We start from the raw sequence: 9,521 nt of genomic DNA, 5'->3' as shown, positions 1-9,521 counted from the left end.
TAAATCTAGATTTGCTGGCAAGATGGTGGTATTAATATAAGAATATACTATAAAATATAAAGTCATTTATCAGTAGATCAAATATAATATAAATAATAGTAAATATAGATAATATAACATAGATTAGTAATTGAAAAGAGAATGAATATCATGAACCTATTGTAAATCTGAAGTATTTCTGCTAAATGTATTGCTGATTAGACGATGTGGAAAAGCACGCTTGAAGACCATGGTTAGAGCAGTGAAGGTATTCTGTATGAGACTACAATGTTAGATATATGTCACTGGATATTTGCCCAAACTCACAGAATGTACAACACCAAAAGTGAACTCTGTTGGAAACTATGAACTTTGGGTGATAATGATGTATCAATGTAGGTTGATGAACTGCAACAAACGTACAACTCTGGTGAGGGCTGTCAATGGTAGGGAGGTTGTGTGTGTTTGTGGGGGGAGAGGGTTATATGAGAATTCTCTATACTTTATGCCCAATTTTGATGTGAACCTAAAACTGCTCTAAAAAATATTTATTAATTTAAAAAAGATAGAAGCCATTCCTAATCTAAAAGTTATCAGTGGAGGTAACTAAGTTAACTAAGTTAAGTCTACGTTCAACTAAGTTAAGAGTGATAGCAGTATAAATGGGCTGCTTGCATTTTATCCCTATTCTGTCAATATTGGTAGAAAATTCCTAAAAAAACAACCAAAGTAAGTCCCAGTTTTCTCACTTTGAGCACCTAAGAACCAGAACTGACCGCTTGGATGAGGTACATGTCCCTGAGAGAAATAGAGGGATCACAGAGAAGAACACCCTGGGAAGGATGACTTTGATGACTTTTGGATGGGTAAAAGAGGATCATCTTATTTGCATATTTATAGGAATATATTTGCATATCTTAATTGTGGTTTGTGTTGCAGGATAAATTGATATTTGTGGGAGGGTACTGGTGATCAGGCAACCTATCATAATCCCTGCCCTTTTACAGCACAGTTAGCTAGTATAGGGTTTCCTAGCCATAAGAACAAGGGCATGAGTGATTTGTCTGAGTAAAAGGTAGAGAATAATATAATCTTTGGCTCTGGTCCACAGGTGCTTAGCATGCAGGCTCTTGAACTTCATGAACTAATGGCTCAGACTCAGCACCACTTTGAACTTATACACAAACATCTGCTCCCCAGGGTCTTCCCACAGTGTCCGAGGGATGGGTTTTCCAGGCAACATGCACGCTCTACTTGAAAAACCATCTCTCACCTTCTGTATCTTCAATCCTTCAAATAAAGCAATCTCCCCTTCTCTCAGTCTGGCAGTCTCCCCTTCATTTTTGTCATAAGATTATGTCCCTTCTTTGGGGAGGACATTTCACCTTGCTGCACATCCATCTGTCATTTCCAATCCTAAACAGAGGCTGCTAAATCATTCTTGAGAAAAAAAGAATCACGCAACCATGAAGGTTGGTATCATAACAAATTTATAGTTTCCCAAACTCAGCTGAGCTCTGAATATGGCTTAGTAACTTTTACACTGGTTTTCTTCTGACATTCCTCATTGCAAATTAAGACCTTTACTAGTCTACCTAATCCCCCAGCCCCTCGCTAGCAGGAGATGATCTTTCATTTCAATCGTGCTATTCCTTTGCCTACCTTGGCAAAGCTTACTTACTCCTAAAGAGATCTCAGTTTTACCTCTTTTCTCCAAGCAAATGTTTTGACCTCCACAAGTGGCACTGAGCACTTCTAGCCCTAAGGAAATAGCATGTTTTTAATACCTTTGTTACAGCACCATTATTGGTATGGCACATGTCTACTCCTCCCCTAAAGCTGGTAACGAAGCAGGGCACTGACTATTTTTCATTCAGCTTTGCATCCCTCAGGCTGAAGACTGTAGTCCTGGGCACATAGAAAGCCACGGTGAGCAGGTGGCACTTTTGTTTGCCCAGAAAATTTCAATTGGGACATCATATTTATTCCATTTCCTATTGGTTGTATGGTTTATTATTTAGAACATTGTTGTTTTTCCTTCTTAGCTCCCTTTAGACATAGTCCAGAGGGGAGAAATCTCCCCACTTGCTAGAGTTGCTAAGTTGGGATGATGTCATCCCAGAGCTGCCAGTGACCGTCTTCTCTGTGAAAGTGTGACAGCAGAAAGAGACAAATGAGAGTATTCCCCAGAACACCTGAGGTCAATAAGAAGTTCCAAACATCCTCCCACAACAGGGATCAAAACTAACCTTAGAAATGAGAATTTCTAGTCCTTTCCCTGTAATGAGTGCTCAAGAGGGCAGGGAGGGTAATGGAGCTCAGAGAAATACCCATTTATGTCAGGCATACTTCATAAAAGAGAGGATCAAAGTGAACCTCTGACATGTCCTTTCACTTGGAGTGAGTCCACATTCTCCCCTCGACGGTCAAGAATGAATCTCTGGAGGGACCTGCACTTCTGGTAACAATGAGTAGCTACTCCAGACCTACTTTCCTCCTGAAGGCAACTGGAAAATCAAACTAAAATTTTATAGATACTGGGAGCAAACAAGGAATTGAAAAATTGTGCCGAGATCCAGACAAGGATGGACATTGAGAGAAGCAAATTTAGAATTTAAAGATACTGTTCCCCTGGATGCACGTGCTGAGTCCCAGTGAGGCTGAATTTTGACAGCCCTGTGGGGCCTGACCTATGAGGTAGGGCTGGACTTGGTGTGCTGCACCCTAAAGGTAAGGCTGAACTTGAAATTGAAAAAAAGTAGACCTAATTCAACTCATCTTAACGTTAGCAAGCATAACCTTAAAATCAAATCCTACAAGGACATTTTAAGAAAAGATGATTACAGACCAGCCTTTCTCATCTCATCATCATAGCTGCAAAAGTATTAGCATCGATCTATTGATCGATCGATCTATCTATCTACATATTACAAATACATATGTATGTAAACATATATGAGTGTGTGTTATAGACAATGCCATGTGTGCATCTGCACATGTACTTGTGTGTGTATAAACTGACAGGCTGATTCTAAAATGGAATGGAAATATACAAGGCCAATATAGAAAGGACATTAATAAATAATAAGGAAGTAATTATCTCTCAAGTCAATACGAAGACCTGTTACAAAGTGATAGAAGTTGAGATACTACGGTATTGAGTCAAAGGGTAAAAACAGAACAATGGAATAGAATAGAACAGAATTGAATAGAAAAAACCAAAAGCCTTTTTGAAGACACTGGCTATTCACTACTCAGTATCACAAACTTGCAGGAGAACACTAATAGTAACATAAGACTCATATAGTTAGTACATAAGAGAATATAATACTTGTAAATATTTAATTAGTTACAGTTTGAATTTATTTCACAAAATTTATTCTGGCAGAGGAGTAGCAAAGGAAAGAGGAGTACCAGAAAGATGGGAAAAGAAAAGGATCCAGAGAGAGTTAAAGTACAGTGTTGTTTGGAACAGGGGACAAGAAAGATGTAGTAAGTGGAGTTAGTAGTTTAGAATGCTCCTAGGGAAGAAGAGGAAAGGAAAGAAAAAACAATTTGAGTTCAAGATGCATTTAAAAGATTATTATTATATGTTTCATTACAAGAAAAATAAAATCAAACTAGTTTAAATTGGAATTTTTTTGATGATAAAACTCTAAGTGTGTGTCACCCTCTTATAATGCCACGCATGCCCATATCTCAGGGTCTCAGGTGACATGCAGACCTCCTTCTCTTTCTCTGTCTCTCAGTTCTGTTTAGTGAACAGGTACCTACAGTGTTCAGCACCTGCTATGTTCATGGTTCATTGTCCCATGAATGCACATAACCGACAAAAGTCTCCTTCCGTGTGGAGCTTTCATTCCATCTGGGAAATAAGAAAGCATAACAAATAAATATAATAAAAATAAAATTTACACCTTATTATAAGATGGCAATAAGTGGTACAAAAAGACAGAATGGAGTAAGGGAACTGGGGGTTCAGGTGGCCACTTTAAATAGGATGGTTGGAGATGCTTTTTTGAGCTGGTGATACTTGAGCAAAGACTTGAAGAAGGTGAAGGAACTGGTGACTTGGATACTTGAAAGATTGTTTCAGCCGAAGAGAAACAGCCACTACAACGGCCTTAAGATACTGGGCACTTCATGTCTTCTTTGTAGAATAAAGAGAGAGGAGTAGAAATTCCATCAGAAAGGTAATAGAGTCAGATGTCCTTGTAGGTCCTTGTAGGCCATGGTGAGGACCTTGGCTTTTCCTTTCAGTGAGATGGGGAGCTATCGGAAGGGCAGAGGAGGGACAGGATCTGACTTTTGCTTTAAAAGGATCACTCTGGCTGCTGTTGGGAACAGGCCATAGAGGAGTCAATGCTGGAAGCAGTGAAACCACTTTAAAGGTTATGGGGCGAGGGGTGCAATCCAGCTAAAGGATGATGGTGTCTCCAACCATGAATGGAGATGGTGACAAGACGCATTTATCCCACACAGGTTTTGCAGCCCATCAGGGTTTTATGACTGATTGGATAGCAAATCTATGAAGAATCAAGGATGACTCCAGGAATTTTAGCTTGAGTAACTGGCAGGATAGAGCTGCTATCAAGTAAGATAGGGAAATGGAATACTTCGGGAAAGGGAGCCAAAACGAGCAGCTCCATGTTGGACATGTTAATCTCGCTGTGGTTGTGCCTCATTCTGGCAGAGATGTTGAGTAGGTAGTTGATATTCAAAGTCTAGAGTTCAGGATGGAAGTCTTGGCAGGAGATTTAAAAAAAAGTCTACTCATTTGCATACAAAGGGTGTGAAATCGAAGTGGCTAGCTGAAATCATCAAGAGATTGTGTGCTAAAGAGTAGAAGGTGAAGACTGAGCCCCAGGCCGCCCCACAGTCAGGCCACGAGGCAGAGAAAGGCAGCAGCCACTGAGGAGACTGAGAACTGGAGACCTGTAAGGTCAGATGAAACAGAGCGGTTTAGGGCCAGGGGAAGAAGAGGGAGTGGCCGCTATTGTTAACATTTTCTGATGTATGAGGTCACTGGTCACCTTGACAGAGGCACTGTTGGGAAGTGGGGACGAGAAGAAGCCTGACTGGACATGGTTTAGGAGAGAACGGGAAGGAATGAAATAATCTTCCATGGAGTTTTGTAGGGAAGAGAAGCAGACAAAGCAGGTGGTGGCTGGAGGGGAAAATGAGGCCAGAGGAGGTTTCGTTTGATACAGAAGCAGATTCCACATGACTTTTACTTAGTGCGACCTTTATAAAAGCCAACAATTTATCACTTAAATGTAACTTTCCAAAGGTGAATTTTCAAAGGCCAGCACGATACTCCATTTAGTGTGTATAAGCTTGGTTAAAATATTATATCTTCTGCAACATTACATTAAAGAAAAACTAATATATTGATTACATGCTACCAGCAGCTACATTTTATTTTTTGACTAAAAAAATTAATGCTCAAAATGTATGTTTTGGATGAATCCTTTGCAATATGTTGACCTTTACCAGGTGATTCTAATGGAATATATGGAACCCTTTGAGATATCCAAGAATATGATTTATAAAAGATAGTATGAACTCTGCAAAATGTAAATATTCTCAGTGTATTCACCATGGATTGTATTAAATGGTATTTTTCTCCACTGTACTTTCCACAAAATGGGCTGTGGAGTACACGGTATTAAACACCTACTCTCATTTTATAGATGAGGAAAGTGATGCCCATGGCAAAAGGCAAGTTGTGGAAGATTGTACAGATAAATGTCAGTCTTTTTTCTAGTCTTTTGAGTTAAATTCTGAATGCAAGAGATGAACACCTTTGGCGTTTATGTTAACGTTTGTTCTTTGCACTCACCGTTTTTGCTGACCTCTTTGCGTTATTTCATGCATAGACACCCCTGGACTAGAAACATTTTGAGAGGAGGAATTGTATTGCTATCTCTTTCTCATATGTGCATCACACCAAATTTGGTACCATCTGTGTTCAACAAATATTTGCAAAATTTATGAATAAACATTCTAAAATATTATGATTGCTATCTCCTAATTAAAGCAAAGAAGAGAAATCAGAAGATAACTGACTTTAGCTATAAGATATGCAAAACTCAAACAGTCTTTCTGGACCTTTAGTGCATCACAATTATGAAACAGCGACGATAATGCAACGTCTTAATTGTCCCCAACGGCTGCTTTTCTATCTCTTATAATTAAAACACTGATGCTTGACAACTTTTGAAAGTACTTAAAAAATTTTTTTTGCTATATCTTTTATCCTGAGACAGAAAACTTTTTCTCTTTTCTTACAGTTCTCTGCAGAGTTCTTGTTCATTGGGATAAGACAAAAGCATTTCTTTACACAGGGGCATCAAAAGAGTTATTTGGAAAAAGGGAAATGCATAATCGTTCTGTCTTAAGATGTCTGGATGAAATTTAGCTGCAATGTACTTTTAACATTTAGCGTTTAATTCTAACTCTTTTGTATTGACAAAAAACAGCACTGAGCACTTAGTCTTAACCTTTTGGACTTCACCCTCACTGAATCCATTCCTTTCCTGCTCTCTCACGTTCCTTCTCATTGTCTTTTGGTGCCAAATGTATTCATTTTTATTTTCTGACAAAAATCTGATTCCTAATCTTTTCCCTTCTCCATCTATTAATGTTTCTTGACAGTCCTGTGGGGTTAATGACAGCTTTATAAAATAAACGTTTCTAACGTAGCAGCTGTTGGAGAAACAGTACTTGTAGTTTTTGTTTGTTTTTTAGGTAAAAAGGTGTCTGTCAAAGTGGAAACACTCGTGTGTTACAAAAGTCCCTGTGAATCTTCAACTAAATAAATAATCAAATGTATTACCCTTGAAGATGCAGAATTTCATCTCTACTTCAAGCCCTGTTTTGCTTTGTTTCACTTGGCTTTTGGATATGAGGCGCCGGGTCAGTGAATAAATGACTTCTTGGGCATTAGCTTTTTGTTCTTCCTTTCTTTTAATAAGGAGTTTACGTTCTGCCTGTCAGAACATTTCTAGGCTGCCTTTGCCGGACTCATTGTTTACAGTTGTGTCTGCCCCTTTGTCAAGAAGTCACCGGACTAACTCTCCGTGATTATTTAGCACGACCACTGTTAGAGGTGTCTTTCCATCTTTGTCTTTTTCATTCAAGTCGGCTCCTGTGTCGGTTAGCAGAGAGGCGGCCCCTTGGTTCCCTGAGACCACAGACACTCTCCTGAGTGAGCTCCAACCCAAGCCTGTGTCCACCTCGTCCACCTCACAGCCATCCTTTGTCACCCCCTCAGCCACGTGGCACTGGCTCCGTCTGCAGCCCAGTGCCGCCTAGGTCTCCAGTGCCCCAAGAAGCGCCGTGTCTTCAGAGATATTTCACAGCATCAAGGTGTCCCGCACAGCACGCAAGCATGAGACTGTCCTGGCCACTTCCGTTCCTCAGACTCACATCCGTGCCCTTGGTTGAGACCTAAAACTTTTAGGGCACTGGCAGATGAAAATGGTTTTTATTTGGAAAACAGTATAATCTAAGTTGGAAAATGTCTATTCAAAAACTACTCTTTGTTGACATTCCCCCGCCCTAGGAACACCAGCCATCTCTACACCAGGAGAGACAAGGTCTGTGCACACTGCTGGTAGGCTCCCTACGGCAGGAGCTGCACAAACCGCAGGACCCCCACACACGTTTGATGATGGATGCCGTGGCAGGCGCTCAGTGACTCTTGTTGACTGGCTGACGCACTGTGCTTAACTGTAACTGATTCTCAGTGTCTGTTTCTTCAATGTGCATTAGTATACTCCTGTCTCCCTTTTTCACTGAGTATGGAATTCTCATAACTGTCCATCTAATGGAACAGATATCTGAAAAGCTTTTGTTTTCAAGTGTTATAAAATGTCGCAGTTTCCCAGGCTTACAGAGTTTTCATAATCAGTTCTGTAATGTTGCTAAGAACGTCCCCACATTTCACTAACACTGGCAGGTTTCCACACCTTCTTCCCTTTCTTTGACTTAATTAAGATTGTTTCATACTGAGACTGGAAGAGAAAGACCACGGTCTTAGGTAACAGCACAACAACTTCACCGTAAGCCAACACTAGTCAGAAACACGCACTGTAGCATACCACAGCTGGCCACCTCACAGAGCGTCTCACCAGCTGGCCATGCCATCTCCTTCAAGACCACGAGGCTAGCCCTTAATGAGGCTGCTTATGTATTACACATGAGAATGTGCAGCGATATTTCCTCTCTGGTGCAAGTTTACTCTAGCCCATCCTTTACATTCTTCCCTGGAATAAGCATGTTAAGTCCTAACTAAATAAAAATCCTGCCATGGCTTGCGATGACATGACTTCTTAGATGGGCATACCTGGTTTTACGGGTAAGGATCCAAGTCTGTGTTCTAGCCTCATCTCCCGACACGACCTCAGATAGTCCACGGAGCATCAGACTAAGCTACTCACGATGATGGTACAGTCTGTTCTCGTGGCCCAAATGTTCTCCTTCTCCTTCTTTGGTAAATTTCTGCTTATTTTCAGCTCAAATATTCACTGGGAAGCCTTCCCTTTTTTCCTCGAATTGGTTACTCTCTCTTTTATGTGCCCCTTATAGAATCACATTGTCATGAACAGTTATTTGCCCGTTCTCCTCACCAACAGTCAGAATTAGTGCTTACCTGGTCTGTCCAGTCCCAAGCACGGTGCTTGAATATCATGAAGGCTCTTCAATGTTTCATGAATGGGTGGCTCGTGTTAATAGTTCTGTTTTGGTGTTATTTCATAAAATGTTACTCCCTTATATCTGGGACACTTTTCTTAAAATATTTTATTAAATAAAATAGCATACAATTTGAAATGCTTTTTTTGTCTTAAGAACTTGAAGTCAACACATGAATGTAGAATTGTAAAAAGAGAAAAGATTATGAATAATAATCAGCCTGTCCCATGACTGTGGACCACGCTGTACGTCAGTATGGAAGAGTGCTCTCTGCAAGTCACAGAAGAGGTATCAGTCCTCTAGAGAAGCAATACAATATCCTTTTCTAGGGTTTAGGAACCTTGAAAGTCACAAAAGTCTTCTTCCTGGCCAAGAGAAATCTTTCTTAATGAAGTTTAATTCTGTTTCTTGGTTCATTCCTCAAGGGTAATGGATAGTGGCTGATTCTCATCCATTAATTAACAAATAAGCAAGTACTATTTATTGAGTTCTTACTACACGGTCACCAATGTAATTGCAAAATTGGGAAATACAAGATGTAGAAGACATTATGATATTTCCTTCTGCAGTTTCCAATTTTTTAAAGAGATGCTCCTCGGAAAAAAGTCATTCATTCATTAATCCAAAAATATCTATTCTCTTCCAAAATACACCCTTCCTATTCTGAACACTTGCACCAGAATGTCATGAATTGTGTTTGAAGCATGGATGCTGACCATATTCTGTAGCTGCAGTAGAAGTCATGGGTGTTAGAGTAGCATTAATTGTTGCATGTGTCAGTTATCTGTTGTCACAATAATAGTACATAACAAACATCCCCAAATGTAGTAGATTAAAGCAACACT

General features: G+C 39.9%; 1 pseudogene; it reads right to left on the bottom strand.

Annotated features, from left to right (window-relative positions):
* Positions 1-6,898: 6,898 nt before the first annotated feature.
* Positions 6,899-8,674, bottom strand: LOC102528415 (L-asparaginase-like; annotated as a pseudogene).
* Positions 8,675-9,521: the final 847 nt, after the last annotated feature.

The sequence above is a fragment of the Vicugna pacos genome, chromosome 26 (genome assembly GCF_048564905.1).
Source record: "Vicugna pacos chromosome 26, VicPac4, whole genome shotgun sequence".
In the NCBI taxonomy this organism is placed as follows: domain Eukaryota; kingdom Metazoa; phylum Chordata; class Mammalia; order Artiodactyla; family Camelidae; genus Vicugna; species Vicugna pacos.
This window is presented reverse-complemented; position numbering and strand designations above follow the sequence as displayed.